Source organism: Euprymna scolopes, chromosome 11, assembly GCF_053919585.1.
Source record: "Euprymna scolopes isolate OS-2025 chromosome 11, ASM5391958v1, whole genome shotgun sequence".
In the NCBI taxonomy this organism is placed as follows: domain Eukaryota; kingdom Metazoa; phylum Mollusca; class Cephalopoda; order Sepiida; family Sepiolidae; genus Euprymna; species Euprymna scolopes.
Window position 1 is genome coordinate 99,396,197 of NC_136492.1, and position 24,596 is coordinate 99,420,792.

Sequence of the window (24,596 nt, forward strand, 5' to 3'; positions counted from 1 at the left end):
TTTTCACCCCAAACATGGCACATTGCCACTTTGGTGTAGGGGGCTACTATCAGGGGCAACAACTACTGGGGCACTATGTAAGGATTTGGGCAGCAAGATGTCTGTTCACGTTGCACTTGAACTTCTGCACGTCAGTACAGATGGGGAAGCAGGGACCTGGAATGAAATTCCAAAGTCTAGCGGTTCTGGGGAAGAAACTACTGGAGTAGAAAGATCTTTTACATCTAGGGATCTCTACAGTGTGGGGGTGAGATTTTGCAGCTTGTCGGGTCTGTCGAGGGTGTTCACGTCGTGGGGGCACAAGTGCTTGCAGTTCGTTAGAGCATTCACCATTAAAATACTTGTAGAACAGGCATAGGGATGCAACATTTCGTCGATGGGACAAAGGCTGAAGCTTAGATGCCAGTTCAGGGCCTATCAGATTTGCAACTCTCTTTTGAACCTTGTCAAGGAGCGAGAGACTAGTAGCCGATGCACCAGCCCAAATATGACAGCAATACCGCATACATGGGCGAATGGTTGCCTTATAGAGGTACAGGATACTTTCGTGTGTTAGTAGTTTTCTAGCACGGTAGAGAGAGCCCACCTTCCTCGCAGCGGCCCTGGCAATGCCCTTAATGTAATTGTTCCAACTCATGTTTCCTGTGAACGTTAGGCCAAGGAGCTTGAAAGACGTACTCTCAGATATTGTATGCATATCAAAAATGGATGTGCAATATTTGACTTGAAAGAATATATTTGCTTTCTTTTTATTTAAATAGAAGTTAATGATCACAACAATGATTGTTGAATGAGAATTTCATGTGTCTGACTTGATTGTACAATTAAAATGCGAGATACACATTCAGAATAAAAGAAAAGCATCAGCACTAAAAGAAATTTTTAAATTTTTAGGTAAAAGTGGAGTCGGTTTTTGGAGCTTCTTTCCTCAATACATTTCATTTGCATAAAGTAAAAAGGTGCAAAGAAGAAATCCTCCTACCTGAGATCCTATTTTATACCATGCTAGAGAAATATATTTCATACTGTTTTCTTCAAAAATGTTAACATTTTCTTCTTTGAAATAAGGAGATATTTTTAAAATCCAGTTAAGTCTGAAAAAAATGTTGTTAAAAGAATTATTTAATCTGAAAAATGTTGGAAAAATATTTATTTTTACAAGTTTTATATTTTATTTATGTTTAAATGTTGTAATTAATATTTGTTAATTGTAAACATATTTATTTATTAACTACTAATATCAAATGTATTTTCTCATTATATAAAAAGAAGAAAGATATCTGAACAAAAATATAATTAAATTTGAAAAATTATATTTTTTATCATAAAAAGATTTTTTCCACTAAAATTTATTTAAAAGAGAAATAATTATTACAAGTGGTTTTGGTGTCAATTGAATATTTTACAATATTGTCAAATAAATGTTAAAAAATAATAAAAAGCTTTGCGTTTTATTATTTTTTAATATTTATTTGAAATGGCTATTAGTCAAAATTAAGATTTAGAGAGTTATGCATTGTATATAAATGGTCTATTTTATTATTAAATATTTAAATATTCTAGATTTTTTTTTATTTTACAATTTGGCCAATATCAAAGTGTAGTATCTGTTCTTCAGATGCTGCACTTCCATTTCTCGTTCTCTTTCAGTGGAGGAGAAATCCTTCACGATTGAGACAATTTTTATTTTTGTACCTTTTCTCCACGTTAAAAAACGACCCTGGTGTCTAACTCTGTCCCGTGGGGAGGCATAGTAAATAAGTACAATGTTCAATGACAGCAAGACATTACAGTTGTAATATATGAATAACTAATAATTTGAAAAGGAGTTAGCAGATTGTAATGGAGAAATTGACTCACATCCAACGAAAGAGATCAACAAATGTATTTTAGTTATATAAATTGTTTATGGTTCAAATAAAAATGTAGCAAAAACATAAATTTAGTTGCTGTTGCACACTTTAATTTTCAAATTCAAAGAAAAACGTTTTCTAAGATTTTGAACTTTAGCTACATTGTCTAAAACTTAAACTATTTTTGTTCGAAAGAATTTATCACTGAATTACAGTCAACAACAATGTGGAAAATAAGTAACGAAAATAAACAAAATAATTTCTGACTCTTAAACTTGTATAAAAATATGCTTTTAATTTGAAAATATATTTGAAATATAACCATTATAACAATTAGAAGTGGAATACAAGATATTTAATTTGAATAATATTCTTTGATCTAAAAAGTTTATAAGTTGATTAAATCCTCTGAATAACCACAACTATTATTTGAACTTTTTCCTTTAATTTCGTGATTATTAAAAAACCTGAAGATTTTTTAATTATCAATTAGATTTAGATACTTTAGAAAAACATATTTTGAATAATTTAGCAAATACATTTCATTTATGCCAGCAGTCCTATAACCTATTTTTCCTGAGGGAGTGTAGGGAGGCACTGCATGTATGTTATGCACTGCCAAAGTTTATTGATGCCCATCCCTCTCTATGAAATAGTGTTCAGCAATTCATGAACAATTTTATCATACTTAATTCCAGCCACTAGATTTTGTTTGATCCTTGGTATATGTTGCCAAAAATGTCATGATGCAGGGTTGAACCCACAACCAACTCATTTGAATAGAATCGTGGTATCTGCTCACTCATTACAATTTTGTAAAACTAAATATTTCAGTTTATAAATAATCATAAAAATAGAAACTTAAAGAAGAAAACAAAATAATTTTGTGTTTATTTTATCTTAATATGCATCTATGTTTCTATACTAAAACGCCAATAATTGATTTTTAGGAAACTCTATCAATATATTTTGAAATTACTCCCATGTAACAAAAATGGGCATTAAAATTTTCATAAACTGAATCATCTTTTTTTATCACAAACAATTTCAAGAAGTATAAAAGATTTCATCAAGACATGTTACACAATATATGTTTAGAAGATTTCAATAAGATTCTACTCACCAATGAAGTGGGAGACCGAATCATGTGAAAAGGTGTGGGGCATCAAGCAGGAAACGTGAGATTTATCTAGAAAACAAAAATAGAGAAAAACAAAATTTATTAATGCATTTTTCATGGCTAATGATATTAATGATATTAATAGTAATAAAAATTAAGAAACTAAAATCCATAACTTGAGCTATTAGTTAGAAAACTACATGAATCTGTGCAATAAATAAACCCTCACATTAAATATACATGAAGATGTGTAAAAAAAGATAAGTTCACAAAGCATTATTCTATTTTTAGAAGAAAAACAAATAGATTTTATAATATTTTATACAAACTATATCTTGTAGGATTGTTTTAACTAAAAAAAAAAAAGATTATTCTTAATCGTTTACTAATAACAAAATAACTTTGCATTATTTAGATTATTCATATCTTGGTTGCTATATTAACAACATTTCAGCCGATATAACCTCTGATTTTCTTTTTTCAGGTTCATCTTTTTTAGCATGGAAACTTTCTAGTCAAACTTGAAAATGTTTGTTAAACTCAGAAACCTGTAAAAACTTTTGAGCTGTACCTTTTTAATAAATCGGTAGAGGTAGATTCAATCAGTCATGATTGGGTAGATGCATTAAATTTATTTTATTTTTAGTTATTATCGCCTGCAACATAGATTGAAATTTCAACATCCAGAAGACTGTCAAAAATGACTAGTAAGCAACGCTTTTAACCAAAATTATCATGTATTTTGTTTACCACTATTTGTGATATTTTTCTTTAATAGAAAAATGAATCATTTGCTAATTTGTCTGAACAATCAAACTGCTGGCAATAACAAACATCTCGACAATGAGAGTAATCTAACAGTGATTAATAAACAAATAGAATAAAAACAGAATATTGTAAAAAATTTAAATTCAAAAACTATTTTAATATTTGGGTTTTTTTCTGTTCAATTGCAAAGTATTAGTTAATGGATAGAGAAAGGCATATTTACACAGTAGAATGTTTTAAAAGATTATGAAAGCATTAATATTTCATTTTTTTTTTGTTTGTATACATGATTTGTAAATGTTTTTAGATAAAAATCAATTCATTTATTGCGAATAGTTAAAAAGAAAAATGTCATGAATAAATTTTCAAAATCCAATTAAAAAAATTACTTGGTAAACAAATGGTATATATCTTTATTATTTCTACATCTAAGGGTTAATCAAATAAAAGATGGAAAGTATTTGTTATTCAATTTAGTAAGACTTTTTCTTTGATTTTATTACAAAATAGATTCTTTTTAATGCTAAGTCATGCCAGACATGACTTTCTTTATGGCTTTTAACAGTGGCAATTCATCATCGCTTGACCTCAATATGTCCATTAATTTATTTCAACTCAGCAATTACTTAAAAATGTTATTAATAAGCAAATCAGATTAAACGAAGTAAAAAATTGATCAGCCATTTTCTTTCTGTTTTTAAATCAATTTTATTTTGTTTCGTTTGTTCTGTTCATTGAATAAAAAAAAATCAAACTCATTTATTTTGAAAGTGAAATAACACGTTTTCGACTTGGACTCCCGCGTGGCTCAACCTTGTTGAGAATGATTATTTTTGGTTCTTTTTTTTTTTCTCTTCTTTTAACAGTGAATGAAATGCATGTAGAGTTGAATGTGTGTATCAGTGCATTGGAAACAATGTTGTCATCCCTAGGATACAGCAAATTCTGTGCCGGGTGAGTTCGACAAATGCTCATGCAGAACCAAAAGGACCACCAACTCGTTGAATCAGTATGAAGCTGAATGTGTTGTATTCTTGGACTACATGGTGACAAGACGTGGTGTCAGCACTATGAGCTGTAGTTCAAACAACAATCAATGGAATGGTACACTGACACACCCCAGCAAAGAGGAAGTTCAAGATACAGACATCTGCAAGCAAAGTGATGTGCACTGTCTTCTGGGATAGGAAGGGCATCATCCTTCTGAATTTCTTGGAAACATGCTTGACTGTCAACTGTGACCATTATGTTGAAAGATTGACAAAACTGAAAGCCCGGATTTCCCGTGTAAGGCTGCAGAAAAGGGAAACATTCTTTTTGCAACACGACAATGCCTGGCCACACACAAGTTTGAAAATCATGGGATATGTGACAAAGTTCAGCTGAACGGTGCTGTCCCACCCACCATATAGTCTCGATTTGACACCGTCAGACTTCTACTTGTTTGGACCTCTAAAGGGCACATTATATGGACAGCATTTCCAAGACAACAAGGCAATAATTACATGAAAAAATAGATTGCCTCGGCAGGCACTAACATTTACGACTGAGACATCAAGACTCTCGTTCATCATTGGCAAAAGTGCATTGAGAATGCTGGTAACTATGTAGAAAAATAAATTCTGCTCATTTTAATGGTACCACTCTCATCTTTGTAGCTCTTCAACTTTTTTATGTAAAAAATAGGAGGCATTACTTTTTGGACAACCCTTGTAATAAAGCCAAAAGGTTAAAAAAAAATGTTGGTAACCCACATATAGAATGTCACTTTAAGATTAAGTAAGGTAAAACAAGGATAAAAAAACAAAAAAAGGAAACTTATTCTCATGGTTATAAAAATATTTATTATTCTCGAATATAAAGAATTTTGCTTCCCTTTTCAATTTCTTTCTTTAAAATTTCTAAGAATTTACATCTCTATCTTTGAGTTTATCATCCTGAAAAATTCTAAATACTGTGAAAAGTAACAAAAATATAAGAACTACTAATTTCGTTCAACATTGTTGAATATGAAATGATGTCAGACAAATGATGCCAAAGTGTAAAGAATCTGAAATGTAACAAAGAAACTAGCTTTTATTTACCATCCCCCCCCACACACACAATGGCTGGAGATGACACCAGGTCAGCTTAATATTGAGATATCCAATTCCCCCAAAATAGGCCACTGTGGATGAGCAAAAAATAAAATTGCCCTAGTTGAGGATTTTTCTTCCCTCTTAGTGAGGACAGATATTACACTTTAATCCTGAAAACTAGTCACAATTAAGTGTATTTTAGTATAATTTATATCTATATAAATAAAAGAGTAGATGTATATATGTGTGCGTGCCTGTGTGAAAATATTTAACTGATAAACCATTAAACTACTGGACGCATAACACTGAAATTAACAGGAAATAGTAATCATACATCAAGGATAGTTTATAATTTTAAGAGTTGAGTAAAGCGGAAGATTGTATCCTTTCAGCTTATAGTGAGCCCAATACCAAATACCTATGTCTGCATCCACACCTATGGTATTTATAGAAATAAGGGGAGGTCACTAATCACTCCTGTTCAGGGGAGATCACTCTAGTTGCCTCATATTGTCAGGGCCAGATAACTCTTATACCTATACATGCCCCTCCCTCTCATGACCACAAGATGAATTGTTGTGGTCATCTTCACATGCAGTAAAAAATTAGTGTGATTTTCTGCACATTTGTAGTGATAACTTCCTTGCTGTGACGATAAATCCCTTACTGCTCTAGTATTCTGACATGAAGGTTTCCTTAACAGAAGGGGGCTGACTGGGTGAGCAGATTCTCCCATGGTATCATCCATTCCATTCCATTTCTTCTTCATGTTCACTAGGCAATTCAATGTTGATGTGGCATTCAACCTCTATTGCTTCCTCAGGAAGTTGTTCCTGTGGGGGATCAGGTTTTATAAATGGGTTCCATGTTCCTGGTGTGGTGTTATGTGTGCCAACCACAACAGGGTATATTTTACAGAGGAACCGACTCTATAGCTCCCATCTACTTGCACTTGGTACTGTCGGTTCCCATGTGTCTCTATGATCCTCCCCGTTTTCGTCCATCGATATGGGTAGTTACCACCCTGGTTCTTGATCTGGACAAAATCTCCTATTTGGAGTTCCCGGAGTGGACGACAATGTTGATTGTGGAACTGTTCATTCCACATATGCCTTTTGCCATTGCTTCCTCTCTTCTTTCACCTGTTTCCTTGTTTGATATTTATCCTGTAAGATGAGAAGGTGGTCTCTAATGATCCGACCATATAGCATTCTTGGACAGGAGTGTTTTGATGGGTTAGTAAAGCCTGAACAACCCGATCATGGCATAGGCGTCCATAACTGTCCGTGTTGTCAACTAGTATACATTTTGTGGTTTTAACAGCTAACTCTGAGCGACTGTTGCTTGGAGCATAATATGCCAACAAGATATGTTTCTGTATACCCCAGTTCCTCAAAAAGTCATACTCTTTGGACTCAAATGGTGATCCACCATCCCAAAATATTTCTTCAGGTGCACTGTAAGTACAGAACCAACTTCTCAAGGTATTGTATACCGTTTTGGCTCTTCCAATTGTCATTAGGGACACTTCAACCCATCCAGTATATCGATCCACATATACCATAAAGTTCCTACCTTGTATATCGATGAAGTCGACCCCCACTTGTTGGAATGGAAATTCCAGGTCTGCTGGGAATGTTAAGGGTTCCCTAGGCTGAGATGATGGGATCTGGTTTGCTTGATGTTAGCACAAACCCAGCCAGAACAATCATTGTTTTGCATTCGCTAGCATACCATTTATGCCTTAATGTGTGGAGTGAAGGGATTCTAATACCTCTGTCGAGGTATCAGGATTTTTTTGCCTTTGATGATGACTCCTTCCAGACAGTATAACTCTTCACACAATGGCCAGAAAACTTGAGCCATGGGTGAGAGATCGTTGCGTGACTAAGGGAAGCAATTTTAAATTAGATGTCTCAAGGTCCTGCATTTTTCATCTGTAGCTGCCGCTACATCATACATAAATGTGAAAGGGATTTTAACTGTAGAGTCAATCGTTTGGTCCTGGTCTTTTCGTGGGGTACCTGCTGGATATCAAGATGCACAACCGGGGGACAAATTGAGTTTTCCAAGATGATGTTTTATCTGGAATTTGAACATCAATGTCTTTTCCTTGAAATTTAACAAGCAGGGGCTTTTGATATTCTCCAAGGCTTGGTTTGAAAATATCTTTATTAGTGGTAAGCGATCCACTCTTATTAGTAAGTCTGGGCATCCGAGTATGAACATCTGGCACAATTCTAGCCCATAGCCTAGGGCTAAATCTTCTCCTTCCACTTGTACATATCGTCCTTCTGTGTCATTTGTAAAACAGGATCCAGCGAAAATGAGCTTCCAATGACCATCCCCACAACTCATGTTCAACTCACCCACACATCTGCAGTGTTTCTGAAATAGGAAATACAATATTCCTGTCTGTCGCAAGTCTTGTAAACTCTGTTCATTTTAAAAGTTTGGATATCTTTCTCAATCCTTTTTACTATCACTTTCTTCGATTCCTGGAATATTTGCTCCAATGTTTCGGCCCAATATAATTTTCTGTTTTTTGTCCTTAATAACTATCAGAAGGGAGCCATAATTTTTGCTTGTGAGAAGGCATACAGCACCTGGTTCACGAGTCCAAACCAGGATCTAACCCCAGTAATATTTGTTGGGGTAGAGAAGTTAAGGATGGCTTTTGTCATTCTTTTTTGTGAGTTAAACACTGGTTGCCCCATATTGTCAGGGACAAATAACTCTTATATCTATACAATGATGAGTAAAATCTTTGTTTGGATGAATAAATAATGCATACAGAAATATGTTGACAAGTTGAAATGCAAAATGTTCATTTCAACTTGCTGACATATTTCTATTACTTTTGTGCATGTGCAAATTCAATCATAGCTAAAAGTGATTTAATTTTAAATCTTTTTTATCTGTCGATAGCCCAAACAGTAGGGAATGCAACCAACGTAAAAGCAGTAAATGTTTTTATTTTGATTCTAGCTTATGATACCCAAGTCATTTTTTTAAAACTTTCGAATCAGTACCATATATATGTAAGATCCAATAGAGAATTAGCTCTGTAATAATAAAATATGAAATCTGCATAAATTTAAATATATTTAAGCATATTTTAGACCAGACAAAGTCAGGCGCCCCACCCTCTGCTAGTTGATACATAAGTTTGTACAGCAGTCGTATTATTTTATGCATATACATGATATAGCTCAGGTAAATAATCACATAAAAAAAAATAAGAAAAAAACACATATCAGATACTTATTAAAAATAATTAAAAATATTAAAGTATTATTAAAGAATATAATAATGCAAGAGTCGAATTAAGATGAAATTCCATAAACAAAATTTACATGTTGGCATTAGTTATATAAATAATATTTGGAGCATTAAAATCAGACAAAAAAAGAACAAAATCACAATTATTCTTGCTGAAAGTAAAACAATTGCTGAATACATAAACAGCTGTGGTGTTTAAGGAGTTGATTTTATTAGAGCAACCAAAAACCGGCTAGAAAAGGAGGCCAATATGTCCTTATAGATTAATAAGTAGGTTATCGACTCAAAGATTAAATGCAAATCTTACAAGAATCAAAATTTATGTTAAGTGCAACTTGAATGTTCAAATTTCTTATTCAAACATAAAACTCTCAAATTTTGAAAGATGGCTTTTACAGGAAAAAAATATTAACACATTCTCCTAAAATAGAAATACTCTTAAGAAATACAAAGCACTGAGATGCAAAAGTAATAAATATACATTAAAAGTATTGCATAAAAAAGAATACATCTACAATTCGTTTTCAAATAGTTTTAGCACTAATAATGATAAACCTAATACCTTTGCCATCTCTACAAATAAAAAAAATGTAAATAAAAAGACTGGCTTTAATAGTAGTGTTAAGATATATAAAGGTTATTTTACAAAGAAGCTAAGATTTGATATATTTTTTTTAATTACATTTTTACCCCAAACAAGGCACATTGCCACCTTGGTGTAGGGGGCTACTATCAGAGGCAACAGCTACTGGGGTACTATATAGGGATTTGGACAGCAAGATGTCGGTTCACGTTACACTTGAACTTCTGCACGTCAGTACTGTTGGGGAAGCAGGGACCTGGAATGGAATTCCAAAGTCTAGCGGTTCTGGGGAAGAAACTACTGGAGTAGAAAGATCTTTTACATCTAGGGATCTCTACTGTGTGGGGCTGGGATTTAACTGTCTGTCGGATTTGTCGAGGGTGTTTACGTCATGGGGGCACAAGTGCTTGCAGTTCGTCAGAGCATTCACCATTAAAATACTTGTAGAACAGGCAGAGGGATGCAACATTTCGTCAATGGGACAGAGGCTGAAGCTTAGATGCCAGTTCAGGGCCTATCAGATTGGCGACTCTCCTTTGAACCTTGTCTAGGAGCGAGAGACTAGTAGCAGATGCACCAGCCCAAATATGACAGCAATACTCCATACATGGACGAATGGTGGCCTTATAGAGGTACAGGATACTTTCGATAAAAATCACTCCAAAATACCATTTTATATCTCTGGCTTTAAAAAGTGGAGAGGGTTTTCCTCTTTTTTTTTTTCCATCTTGAAAGCAAATGTTTAGCATTAGAATTAGATTCTGGTTTAAGAACCTGGATTTTAAAATACATAAAATATTCACGATTGTTTCGCTTTTCAAAACTTTCATCCATTTTGAGACGATAGAGAATAGTATTACTTTTGGATTATTTAATACCAAAACGCAATATTTACTGTAAACAACTACTCAAACACAAGTTCTTATTTTATGCACAGCCGAGAAATTTCACTTGATGAATCATATCATTTGATATGCTTTCCTTAAAGTATCACCAATAAAATTTTAACTTTATAAGCCATGACAGTATTCATTAGTACATGCCAGTGTATCTTAAGAATTTTTGTGTGAGAAATGCAACCGATGCAAGATTTAAAAAATCAAATCAGTAGAAGAAAAAAGGTAAAATAAACCAGTCTCTCATTCTAATGTATGTATTCTGTGTTCATCTTTCAAGAAAAGTCTATATTCATCAGCATTATATATGAAGTGTTGCTCTTGAATGTGCACCATCACAATTAAACTCAATTTACAAGTTTACTATTAACTGCAAAACTACGGATATCATCACGAAAATAATGGTCAACTGGCAAGGTTTGTTTTCATATGCAACATTAAAAGAACTAAAAGAAAATAGACAGCAATTGCAATGAACAAGTTAAACCTATAAAAGCAAATTTGCTAGACATTTCCGAGAAAATGGAAAAGGTGAGACAACATCAAATGCTGATTGGATGACATTAAAGATCAAGTGAGAAAGAATGATCATATTTTAATGGAAAGTTAGTGCATTCAACCAACACATTGAATAATATTTAAAAGAGACATGGCATATTTGTTGCTATTTTCCCAATCTCTTACAACATATGTGACAAAATAATTTTCCTTGACTAATTTTATTATGTTTATGTCATTATTGATTTATCATTATTGATTTATTCTTTGTTCATTTCATTATAATAAATATATGAAATAATATTGGTTTGATATATAAGTGGAAAGCTAATTTGCATATGTAACTTTAAAATATTTCCACAAGTCTAAAAATTTTTTAAACTTATAAATGTTCATGATTTTTTTTTTACATGTGTAATCAAATTTAATAAAACGTCAAATATTTTTAATTTTACAAAAATGTCAGGTTTTAGATTTTATTGCATTAAATTTAAAAAAAAAATTTGATATGAGTTAAATGTAATTTGTTTTCTTTTTTTTTATTTATTTATATAATAGAAACAAAATTAAATTTAATAAGATGTAGTTAGCTTTAAGGTTCCAAGCAGTTTTTGTACCATTAAAGCAATCCATGTCACTGTTACAAACCGATACATGAATTATTTTTAATCAACTTTTTTGTTGAAACTTATTGGTCTCATCTCTTTTCAGTTCTTCCCAATTAAAGTTGGTAAAGATGAAAATTTTTATAAACGATCATGATCCTCAAAAGATTTTGTGTTCTTTAGATTAAAACAACTTGTGTCAAATTCTGTGAGACAATTGGTAAATAGCAACTTCTTTAAACAGATATATAATGCATTCAAAGTTATTTAAACAGTTATTTGTATCTATTATCACGTAATATGTCCAATGTTGAATTCCAAATTGCCATTTTTATTGATGACGGCACATAATACACTTATTAATGAAGCTACAATAATCTCATTTCATTTTAATTCCGAAATGATCATTTCTACTTCCAGTCTTCATATTCTTGATTGAACGTCAGGCACATTCAAATAATGGATCCAAACATAGCGTAAACTAATATTTATCCTGAGATTAATCACATTTTAGCAAATTCAGTTAGAGAATCTCATGATTAAACAAAATATATAATGACAGGCTTAGTTTTTGGCCAGAGATAGGTTAATCTGGAAGTCAATTTTTTAAAGCTATCTAACACATGCCAGTATGTAAAATGGATGTTAAACCAATGGTGATGATGAATAATTCTAATAAAGCTGCCAATTGTTTTAAACAAATTTTTTTTATGTAAAGCAAGAAATACAAGGCTGTTTCTTTCTTTTAAGAACATTTTGCCAAAGGCCAAGAAATGACTGTTTACACAAACAATAAAAGTGAGAAATCTTTAAAGACATGTCTACGTTTTCTTTCTAATGTCAGCTTGTGTATGAAAAACTAAACATTAGAAATAAGAGTAGAAAACCTACAGGAAATCTGTATTTTATAAAGCAAGTCTAATCCAAAATTTGATTTTATTTTAAATGATACTCTGATAACAACTTGTTTGTGCTAAAAATGAGAAAATAGTTTTATTTTTAATAACTGCAGGACAATATGCTTAATATACACCACAGTGAAATCATCAGCAATGGCCTGAGAAAGAAATAGGCCAGTGTCAGTTGAGAATTATAATCTTACTAGAAAGCAAAGAAAAAGAAGAGGTTAAATGAATATTTCATTTAAGGAGAGAATTTAATTGAATAATGCATCAAATGACAACTCAAGTAGCATATCATATAGAAGGAAAGAGGCTTTTGTATTGTGCTAAATACGCCACAGAATTTCAATATGACTACATTGACTCACCAGATTTCAAGGCAACGAAAATACAATTATAACAAAAAAAGAAGTTTAAACCCCTTTATGCTATTAAAAATATATTAACTTCTATATTACTTTTCAGAAGTCATTATTCTGTTTTCTAGATGCAATATTTAATCAAAATAAATTTCCAGTAGTTTAATTACATATATCAAAAAAAAAAATTAATATTTAAAATTTTATATATTTACATTATTATACTCTCAACTCAATGAGGAAAAATAGTTTTATCTGAAAGAATAAAATATTGTTTTGTGAATATAAATTCAAAGAATTATCTCCATTTCGTAACCTTGTGTTTCTGTTTGATGCAGACATAGAAATAAGTCAGTTACAATATTTAACATCGCAAGTTTTATTTTATATAAGTTTATATGATAATACTTCATAGATACTAAATGTTAAAGCAGAAATATTTAAAAAAAAAAAAAAAAGGAAGTGTTTAATAAATCAGTTTTATTTACTGAAGCAATAATTTAAGAGGTTTTCACACTTTGTGCTAATTTATATAAGAACTTTCTAAGTAAATATTACCAATAAATTTACAAGAAAAAAACAATGGTATTTAAAGTAACTAGTTGTCTCCTTAAATTATTCAATTGAATCACAATATAATAATACATATAGACTGGCACCACATATAAGGAGTAACAAAGTCTTGTTACATATACCAAAAAAATAACAACAATAAAGAAACAATACAGCAACACAAAACATGTTCTGGGTTTAGTCTATTCACTTGAGCAGTAAAAAAAATATAACTATAAAAACAAACAGAACATTAAATGCAGTAAAAAAAAAAAGAAGTAAAGTGGTCACTCATAGTTGAGGGTGATTTGAAAGCACCATTTCATTTGCTGCTACATAAGGAATGGCGACACTTCTTTCCCAATATTATCCCATACATCCTTGATCGTCACCTTTTAGTGTGAGTTTTTAATAAAGGTAAATCAAATACCATTTTTTTTTTGTTATAACCTCAACCAAGCATTAAACCTTAGTCTGCTAGCCCATTAGCAAACACTATTTTATTCCAAATGGATTGGTGATAATATGGTAACATTATTAATCACTTTCATCAAACATCGAGAATGTATGAATACAATCATTTTTGTGGCACAAAATAATGCACCAACATAACCTGTGTGACATTTGATGAAAGTATTAGTGATTGGTTCTTTATTGTTAATTTTTGGTAAAAATAACAGGACTATCAGGTCATCATGTAAATAATAATGCTATTATATACATAACTCTTTTACATAGAATTCTTTTCCTCATTGTATTTATAATTTATAAAAATCACTATGTCTCTCAGTTTTTCAAAGTGCATCTTCTCTGAGAACAGCATGAGGCAGGTCAAATGATTGCACTTTTTGTCAACCGTTTTTTAATGGACTTTTAGCCAGTAAAAATAGCTGCTAAGGGGGTCAAAATTGAAAAAAACTGAAACTTGGCAGGCGTAAGTCAACTGAAAGTGCTTTTGTACGCATGCATAACATACATTTATAAATTAAAGTTGGTTTATTTTTAACTATTCCTTATCCTTCTGACAATAGCTCAAACGGTTATGACTAAGACTGGAGTGCTAAATGTTTTGGTCTCGATTCTAGCTGATGGCATCCAAGTTATATATATATATATATATATATATATATATATATATATATATATATATATATATTTTCTACTTTTCAAATCACTACTATATATTAGATACAATATAATAATCAATACAAAATCTGCATGAATTAAAATACAGTTATGCATTTTTTTATGACAGGGCAATGCTGGGTACCCTACTAGTACCATATATTGCAGAAATTGTTTACTGAAATGCTAAATAGATCAAATTCCTTCATTCAATTCGTTTCCAATAAATTCTGTGAAGTTCGCATGACAACAACTTTTAATTTTCTTTCTTTCCATTGAAGTAAACATTTAAGCAACTTTCACACATAAATTTTAATCATTTACTGGTAACACTTCTTGCAATATTTGTTTAGTTAATTTGTGTTGGACATTTTTTTCAAGTCTAAACATTAATTATGGTTAAATCCGAATCTGGAATTTTATCTTTTATTATTGAAACCGATATTGATAAATTTTCCTTGAACTTTCTTAGTTATCTATTCAGTCATGTACGACGTTTTTATTTTTATTTTATTTTTTTTTTTTACCTTCCTAACAGTTTTTATTTTTTTTGCTTTGCGCCTACAATTTTATGTCTTTTGAATCCGCAAGTAGGCATTTTTTAATTCTAAATGGACAGTCTTGATATAATGTGATTCCTCAGTCGTAACATGGATTAATTTAAAAATATTTTTTTTCTTACTTTGTGCTTTATCGTATGAATATTTTTTATATCACGTTCTTTGATTTTTGCATTGTCCACTTTCAAGTTTAGAATGTTATTCTTCTGTTAAATTTTGGAAAATAATGTTTTGATTCTGCTCCGTTTTTGTTAGTAACTGGATCGTCATTTCTTTTCTGATGTGGAGATTAACTCTTGTATAAATATTAAACATTCAAACATGTTGGATGTTATTTCGTTTCACTTGAACTTTTTACAGTATCTATTTTCTGAACTAGTATACGTTGTGTAATCCTCAAAATCTTTTTCATAAGGTTTAGATATTGCCAGCGAGTATTAAATAGTGAGTATTGTTTCCCAAATATCTTTGCTACTGTTTATATAATTTCTTAACACGTCACCAGGGCACATTGGCATGATAAAATTTGCATATTTTTCATGTTCTACGAGCCCAAATTTTACCTTCTTCTCATTGGCCCAGTTTTTACAGTTTTTTTCAAAAAATTTCTAGGTAGCTGCGAAAGTATGCTCCAAATGTGCCTTCTTCTTCTGCTTTGTAAATAAAATTGCCAACTGAATTTATTATTGGCTCTTGTGAAAAGCATTCGCGTTTGATAAATCATTTTCCTTTTTGCCAAACTGTTCTAGCAGTTTCTCAAATCTTTTCTTCCTGTCATTCGATATTTTCTTGAAAGTTTCTCCAATCTTGTAGACGTTGTTTCTCTAACTTTTCGACTTCATCCTGGCATAATTTCTCCTGTTGTTTTATAAATTCCATCATACTGTTTTTGAAATCCTCCATTATTTTTTTTCATTTTAATTCTTGAACAATACTTTAGATTTGGTGTCAGTTCATAATAAATTCAAATCCTTGCTGCCAATCTATTATATTGTAGGGAAAGAATGATAAAAAATGAAACAAAAAAATGTAGATAATTTATATTATTAAATAATGGACCAATAACAAAATGTATCTACATTAGTTGACGTTAACTACAAGTCCATGTTAATGGAATACACACTCTCCTGCATGCTTCATGCACTTTTTTTTTTATATATATCTCCGAGTGACCGGAAGTCATATGGTACTAGCTATGTCACAACAATATTTTAAACTATTCCTTATTAACTTACCAAGTGATTCATTTGTTATTAAGTGTATCTACCACTACCATCATTTATCAGTATATATTTCCACTTTAATTTTATATGCATCTATCACTCTCACTTCTGTAATTCTCTCTCTCTCTCTCTTTTTCTCTCTCTCTCTCTCTCTCTCTCTCTCTCTCTCTCTCTCTCTCTCTCTCTCTGTTGACAGTAATAAAGAAAGGAAAGAATGAAAAACTGGAACAGTCCATTAAAAACACATGAATATCATCTAAGTAGTAACATTATTTAACCCATGGTTAGAGAGAGAGAGAGAGAGAGACAGAGGAAGGAGAAAGAAAGAAAAGAGAGACAGAAAAAGAGAGAGAGGGACAGAAAGAGAAAGAGAGATTGGTATGTCAAAGAAATAGAATACAAAGAGACAATTTATAAATTTTGTCTTTATTTTATATTCAACTGGTTTTTCAGACACACTTTTTTCCTAATTCAAACAATTTAACCAGAGATGATTCAATGGTTCATATTTTGTATGGAAATAGCTCCAGACAAGGCATGAAGCCATTTTATGTAAGGAGCTAAGAAATACTACTTCAAAGTCAAAACCTAATAATAAGTGTTAGTTGGATAAATTCTGACCCAGAAAACAACAATTATTCACCTTTTTTCAAAAACATTGGTTGTTGAATGGATTTTTCTAGTTTATTTATATAATATCATATATCCTGCAACACCTGAAAGATGATTTCATCAAATATTCTGTACCGGAAGTTTCATATTTGATTAGTTAGACCAAGACCCATATATTTTTCAATAAATGTATTTACAAATTGTAAATATATGATTCAATATTTAAGTTGCTGAAAGTCAAATGATATACAAGATGGAGTACTGCTGCTCTGTCTGCAGTGGTACAGCTAAAAGCAACTTTTTATTGCCTTGACAGAGTACAAATCAACTTTGCCATCTAGTATTGTATAAAAGGAGAATGCACAAAACTGAATACATGGATTGAAAATGCTTTTTGATAAAGAACTCAACCACTTATTGGCTCATCATATGTAGGAAGTCTGAAAATTCATATCTAGATAAAAGCTTGAAAAGTCTTTCCATGAAATGGCAAATTTGTATCAAGTATTTAAAAGCTAAACATTTTTACTTAGTGCCGGTTTATATTAGAATGTAGGTGGTTGTATACTAATGATATCAATATAAAATTAGAAAACCTTATTACATCTCTAATACTAGAATAAGTGCTGAGAAAATCTACAATTATAAAATAACAAACAGATCATTTTATAAGTGGATTTGTTTTTATCCTATAAATAACTAATGTTGGTGGTTAATGGGTGTCAAGCGAATAATAATAATCAATGAAGAATAACAAATAAACACCTGAATGACATGATGATCATACAACGAAATTTAGTCTAAATATTTATTCAATTCAGTGTTGAGATGAGCTTTGGTGACATGCTCACTTTGATGCATAGACATACAAACTTTTACTAAAAGATATTTTATATGATAATATTAAATTAATAGCAGGAAGACCTTGCGCTGCCTGGGATTGAATGAAGAACTTTAGGGCTTTTTTGCATCCAGTTGCACCATATTACTCTTTTTATTCTTATCTCTTATATTTTATAATAATATTCAATATTGAGGGCGGGGCTAGAAGAATGTATTCAGTATTGATGGGGTGGGAGGGGTATTCAGTGATATAAATTCTAATAAATTTCACTAAATTTATAGTCTTTAACTCCCTCAACACACACTTAATATTTCCCTGTGCACTACTGATCCAAGCCCTGGACGTCTTATTAAGTTTTCTATTTTTATTTCCTAATCCTATAATTTTCAAGTAAAAAATAAAATACAGTAAAACATTGTATTTCTTCCTTTTTTATGAATGCAGGTCCAATAATAATTGTGTAATCCCTTTGATCAATATGAAATATACTTACCCACATACACTGGATAAAATCTTTCATAGCATGCTGGAAAGATTTAAACACTTAAATTCAATAATCCAACCAAAATTTGAACAATGAGATACACATAGGTAAATACTAATTAAAAATAAAAAAAAAATAAAACAAGGAAAAAGATGGGAAAAAAATGGATAATTGATAATAAACAAACATATAATATTGAACATACAAAATGTAAAATTAATTGGAATGGGTTAGCAAAATAGGATAAGCTAAGAAAATAATAAAGAACAGATTTAGTTAACTAAAATTCCATCTGTAGAAAACAAGGTGAATAAACTTCTGAGATATTCAGTTTACAAGAATTACCCCCCCCTTTGACTATTAATACAATTAAAATAGAAAGAAACAATAAATTTACTCCTGTTAATAAAAACTTTAAAGACTTAGCACACATAATGTAAATAAAGATGATATAAGAAATTATAATTTAAATACATATACATATAACAAATCATATTATAACTAGTGACGATGCTAACAAAACTTGTAGAATTAATTTAAATTCAACTATCAACTAAACCTCTGAAGAATGTAAACAAAAGAAACTCATTTGTTTTAAAACCAAGTTTCTAGCAAAATATAATGAATAAAATAAAACCAATTTCATTAGTGAATAGTGAAAAAAAAGTCAAGAGGCCTCCAGAGTACTATTGAAAGCACTAAATAAAGTTAAGGAGGCAACCAGAGCACTACTAAAATCAAGTTTTTACACCCTTCCACGAAAGTTTTTTTTTTTAAGTGAGCAGTGTAAAAGAGTTAAAAACCTGAAGACCCCCAAAGGGCTATTGAAAGCAATAATAAAATTAAGGAGGCGACCAGAGCACTAATAAAACTAACCTCTATCTGTTTTACTAGTATAAAATATGTTCTCAAATAATGTGACAAACAAACCAACATTGTGACAAGCAGACACAGTTTTAGTATTAGTAGAAAAACGTTTTATTTTTTTACTTTCTATTAGCATAGACATGTCTCTTACTCCTTCTCCCCCCTCTCTCTCTCTCCTTTATCTGTCTCTATTTGTATTTCTCTTGCTCCTCCTCCTCCTCCTCCTTCTCCTCCTCCTTCTCCTACTACTACTACTACTACTACTACCACTTTGCAACTATCACATTGTATGTACTATCATAAAAATAAAAAAATCTTTAAATTTCAAAACAAAACTTTCCAATAACTTACTTCAAATGCAATATTTTTTAATCTTTTAAAAAATAAATATGTTTAAAATGAAAAAAAAAGAACAGATTTTATTTTTGTTTCATTAACAAATATTCAGTAGATAACAAGAAAAATCAATATAAAAATTTTAAACATTCAAAAACACGAGAAATTTAAGAGGTGACCAAATGTCTTCACAAAGCGAGAAAGTGTGCATTAGATTTTTAATTTTAAAAGCTAAAACCAAAACTCATGGAAAAACAAAAACAACAAAACAATTCATTGTTAATAAATTCATATCTAAAGTTGAAGTAAAATGAAATATATTGGTAAAATATGTTTGAAAAAATTTCTCAACTGGAAATGCTGAAAGAATGATAATACAAATGTGAATTTCCAGTGGCTTTGAAATGAAAGAATTGAACAATTATTTCATTTGAAAGTTGTCATTGTATCTTGTTTTCTAAAACAAATAAACTTTTTAACATTTCCTAGTAAATATAATTTATCTGGCCATAAAAAAACTAACAAACATGCTTGCACTCTTTTTTGTATTATTTTCTTATCATTTTGTTTTTGCTGGGGATGGGTCATTCTACTGGATGCCAAACATTCTCCCATTAGTTTAATTACTCCAACCGAGAGATCTTCTTAATATTCTTACCGTCCCTTTAAGTGCAATTGTTTGCATTTCTTTTGCGCTTGGTTCACCGGGTATATTCGCCAGATAGTTTTTGAAATTATTTTTCATTAGCCCAGTTGCTCCTATAATGACTGGTATGATTGATACCTTCTTAAGATTCCAGTTTCTTTTCATGTCGTACATAAGTTATTGGTATTTTGTTATTTTCTCCCTTTCTGCTCTGTTAAGGCCTGCATCATTAGGGTCGCTTACTTGTGTGTGTGTGTGTGTGTGTGTGTGTGTGTGTGTGTGTGTGCGTGTGTGCGCGCGCGTGTGTGTGTGTGTGTGTGTGCGTGCGTGCGTATCTGTGTGTGTGTGTGTGTGTGTGTGTGTGTGTGTGTGTGTGTGTGTGTGTGTGTGTGTGTGTGAAGGCTAAGTTCATGAGATAACATTTATTTCCAGGTTATTTAAAAGATTTTTTTTTCAAGAGAAGGAATTCAATATATTAAAATTAGAAGGCATACAAAGAAAAGTGACTTATCTAATAAAAATTTCAGTCATAAAAGCAGATTAAAATCCTCAGGTTTAACTACTTTACTAAACTGAGGAACGATAAGAGATTGACATCTTTCAAGTCATAAATGGGATTTTTAAAAGTTTTTTTTTTGTTTCGTTTTTTGTTTGTTATTTCTCTTTAAACTAGAAATTTATTGGTAAGATTGATTTCGAAAAGTAAATTGTAAACTTATCTTCCTCCATGCAACAATGTTTCCATCCAATCAATGCCAGATAAATACAGTTTGTAGAATAATATCACTTTGGAACACATTAGCTACTGAAGTTAAAAATAACATTAGCATAAAAAACGTTAATAGTAAAATGGATCCATTTAAAAATAAAAATAGTAAAAGAATAAACTTATATGAAGATATTTTTACATTTTATGGAATATTTTTTTAATATTTAAGAACATTTTATGTATATATGCCAAGTATTCTGTGATTTTAGGTATATATGTATGCATCTAAAAATGAAATTGGAAATAGTTATAGAATACTAAGATCAAACATAGATTTGAGTAAAATTTTATCCAATAGTGGTTTAATTTAAACTTACAGAAATAAGATAAGGCAATATGAGTTTTACGAATTGAATAGGAACATATAGTGCTCTTCATTTATTTGTTTTCATTTCCATTCATTTGTTTTCATTTAGCAAATAGTAAACGATTTTTAACTACAGGATGGAGCAATAAAATTGTTGCCCTAGAAAAGACGACATGATTTCATTTCCATTTAATTAAAACCAGTTTTCTTTTTCTGTTGCAGACCATCTACTAGTTGGCCAGTTGTGTACAAATCCCAGGCGTTCTGTCATGCCTGAAAGCAACTCAATGTTCAACAAGCGAGATAGGAGATGCACTGCTGTACAATTAATGTTCTCTACCGATCCAAGTTATGACAACAGGACCATCGCCAGCACTCTCAAAATGCAAATCCGGATGGTTCAACGCTTGAGGGCACAGCTCAACAAAGTTTCTGGTTATGGTTATGGTCTTTGGTGTGGTTTCAAGTGAAGGCCACATCATGTCACCTTACATCTTCAAAGTTGGCTTGAAAGTCAACACCAAAGTGTACCTAAATGTGCTAAAGAGTGTGGTGATCCCCTAGTGCAATCAGGTGGTCGCTGGCAGACCCTGGGTGTGGCAGCAGGACTCAGCACTGGTCCATGAGTCCAAAGAAACCCAGGCTTGGCTTCAGAAGGAGTGCTATGACTTTGTACCTTTCTCTCACTGGCCTCCCTTCCTTCCCTGACCTAAACCTGTTGGACTACCTTTGTTTGGTCATACGTCGAAAGCATCACCAACAAGACCTCCCACAACACCAAAGCTATCCTGATCGCCACCATCCATCGAGTATTCATTGAGCTCCTGCAGGTGCTTGTGGAAAAAGCATGCTCCCAGTTCCAAACCCATATTGAGGTGGTGATTGAGGCTGAAGGCGGCTACATTGAATAGATATCAGCTCTACTACATAATCAAGTCACCTGAATTTTTTTTTCCAATCAAAGTTTTAAAATAAAGCTGAAGTGTTGTTTTCTTTAGGGCAACAAATTTATCATTCCACCCTGTAATTACAAAATGATTCTCTTCTTGTTCAAACCTTTTATGAGTAGGTTATTATTTAATAATAATATTTATAAAATAAGCCTGATGATACGATTTATTGGGGGGGGGGGGTTGTTTGTTTGTTTTTTTTTTTTATCTCTTGACGTGTAAGATTTAAAATTTACTGGCACATTCAACTCACATTAATATTTTTCTATCATAAAATAGAAAAAAAAAAGTTAGATTTTACTGATAAGAATAATTTTCAGAAAATACTGTCTATAATGGAAGGAGGGCAGTATTTAAAAATCATATTCATAAAATACTTCATTGTTTATCTTTATCGAACAACACATGGAACTTAAAGTTGAATTTTACTGATGCCCATTTAGCTACCATTTCTTTTTTTTTTTTTTTTTCAGTAGGCATATTTGTTAATAATAATTGTTTTCCTAATTACCCAATAAATATTTTAAAATACAAAAAATGCAAGAGCGGTAGAAAAAAAAATAATATTATTTATAAAATACTGTTGACAATGTTAATTTTATTTTTTTATTTCGGACTATTAGTCTCATCTTTATTAGTTGTTGTTTTTGGATCTTTTTATTGGTTCACAACGTTTCGGCCAACTTCCTCTGGCCTTCGTCAGGTGGTAACCGCGACGGATAGGAACTTCGAATCTCCTAATTGCATTCTCAGCCATCACTGCCATCCATAGTTGTTGTCGTCTCACCACATTTTTGACCAATTACCTCTGGCACGCTTCAAAAATGTGGTGAGACGACAACAACTACGGATAGCAGTGATGGCTGAGAATGCAGTTAAGAGATTCAAAGTTCCTATCCGTCGCGGTTACCACCTGACGAAGGCCAGAGGAAGTTGGCCGAAACGTTGTGAACCAATAAAAAGATCCAAAAACAACAACTAATAAAGATGAGACTAATAGTCCGAAATAAAAAAATAAAATTAACATATAATGCTCATCTCAAAAAATGAATTCCAATTAAGAAATAATATATATATATATACCGTTGACAATATTTTTTCTTATTTTAGGTCTTCTTTCTTTTTTTTTTTTTTTTTTTGCTAAGGTGTTTTGTTTTTATTTATTTATTATTTATCCATTAGGGTTTTTCAGTAATTTTGTGGCGCTTGCATAAAATGGAACTATAGATACTCCCGACCAATAGTGGGTCAAGTCAGCTAATATCTAAATAAAGTTATGAACTTTGAATTGTTAAGATTTCTCAAGTAATAATCTTTTATAGCAATTCTATTTAAGAAAACGACTTTCAATTGAGTTGTTTTACTTGATAAAAAAATGACACCAACTTTAAAACTATTGCAACACAAGGATTTAATCATTTTAGACCATTTATTCTATATAAATAAAAGGAAACATCAATATATGTTGTTTGCTTTATGTCAACAATGTATATTTATTTATAATCTCTACACCACCTACACATATGGATTAATAAGACACTATGATTCACCAATGTGAATGTTTCTGCCATGCTGTGAATGGATTTATACTAAGAATGTTCATGTGAAGGGAGTGGTCTGATCTGACAAAGCAAACCAGTCACCAATCTGTGTCAGTTTAATGCCTTTCAACATTTCTATGCTAGAAAATATGTTAATTACTTTTTTTTTTTCTTTCTTAAAATTTGAAATACATCAATGAACATAACTTTAATTATTATCTTTTCAGCCATTTCAGAATATTACTTCAGCATAACAAAGCACAGATGTGTGTGTATATCAGCTGTATGCAAATGACCGAGCCATGTGCAAAGTGACGCCACAGCAAGGAAAAAGAAGCAAAGTGACGCCACAGCAAGGAAAAAGCGACGACACAGCAAGGAAAAAGAAACGGATCATAAAAAGAAGTATGTATGCACAGATCGAGGATCAAGGTTTTACTTTTACTTTAAGAAAGTATCCGGAAATAAATGTCCTTGTTTCAACGAAAAAAAGTGAGTCAAGTTTTTCCTTGTCGTCCCTTGCAGCAGTGTCTACAATGTGTTGGGTCCCTACATGTTAATGCACGTGTTAATGCACGTGTTTGTACTACGTGTGTAACGTTACATATCATATAGATAATCATTTGTCCAACAACAAGTGAGAATATGGTTATTGTGAAATAGAGTACTAAGGGTTCAGCAAAGTCATTTTTCAAATCTTTTCTACAAATTTTCCAAAAATGAAGAAAGGTGCATGCTTGCCATAATGGATACCATCGCTATCTACAATCTGCTATGCCACGTTCAAATTCTGTCAGATCTACTGCAGTCGTTTACATGGTAATAATGTTGCCAAC

The 24,596-nt window shown here is 31.5% G+C and overlaps 1 protein-coding gene across 25 annotated transcripts in view; it reads right to left on the bottom strand.

Annotated features, from left to right (window-relative positions):
- LOC145287978 (muscleblind-like protein 1) overlaps nucleotides 1-24,596 on the bottom strand; it is a 200,651-nt gene that overhangs the window by 150,508 nt on the left and 25,547 nt on the right. For 18 of the 25 annotated variants that reach the window (XR_013869248.1, XR_013869247.1, XR_013869241.1 and 15 more), the window contains exons 2-3: nucleotides 2,977-3,042; nucleotides 983-1,094 (exon numbers count right to left, since the gene is read on the bottom strand). The gene's annotated coding sequence lies outside the window, so the exon portion shown is untranslated. The remainder of the gene's footprint in view (nucleotides 1-982; nucleotides 1,095-2,976; nucleotides 3,043-24,596) is intronic. The other 7 variants (XR_013869243.1, XR_013869244.1, XM_080135964.1 and 4 more) reach the window with 1 other exon arrangement.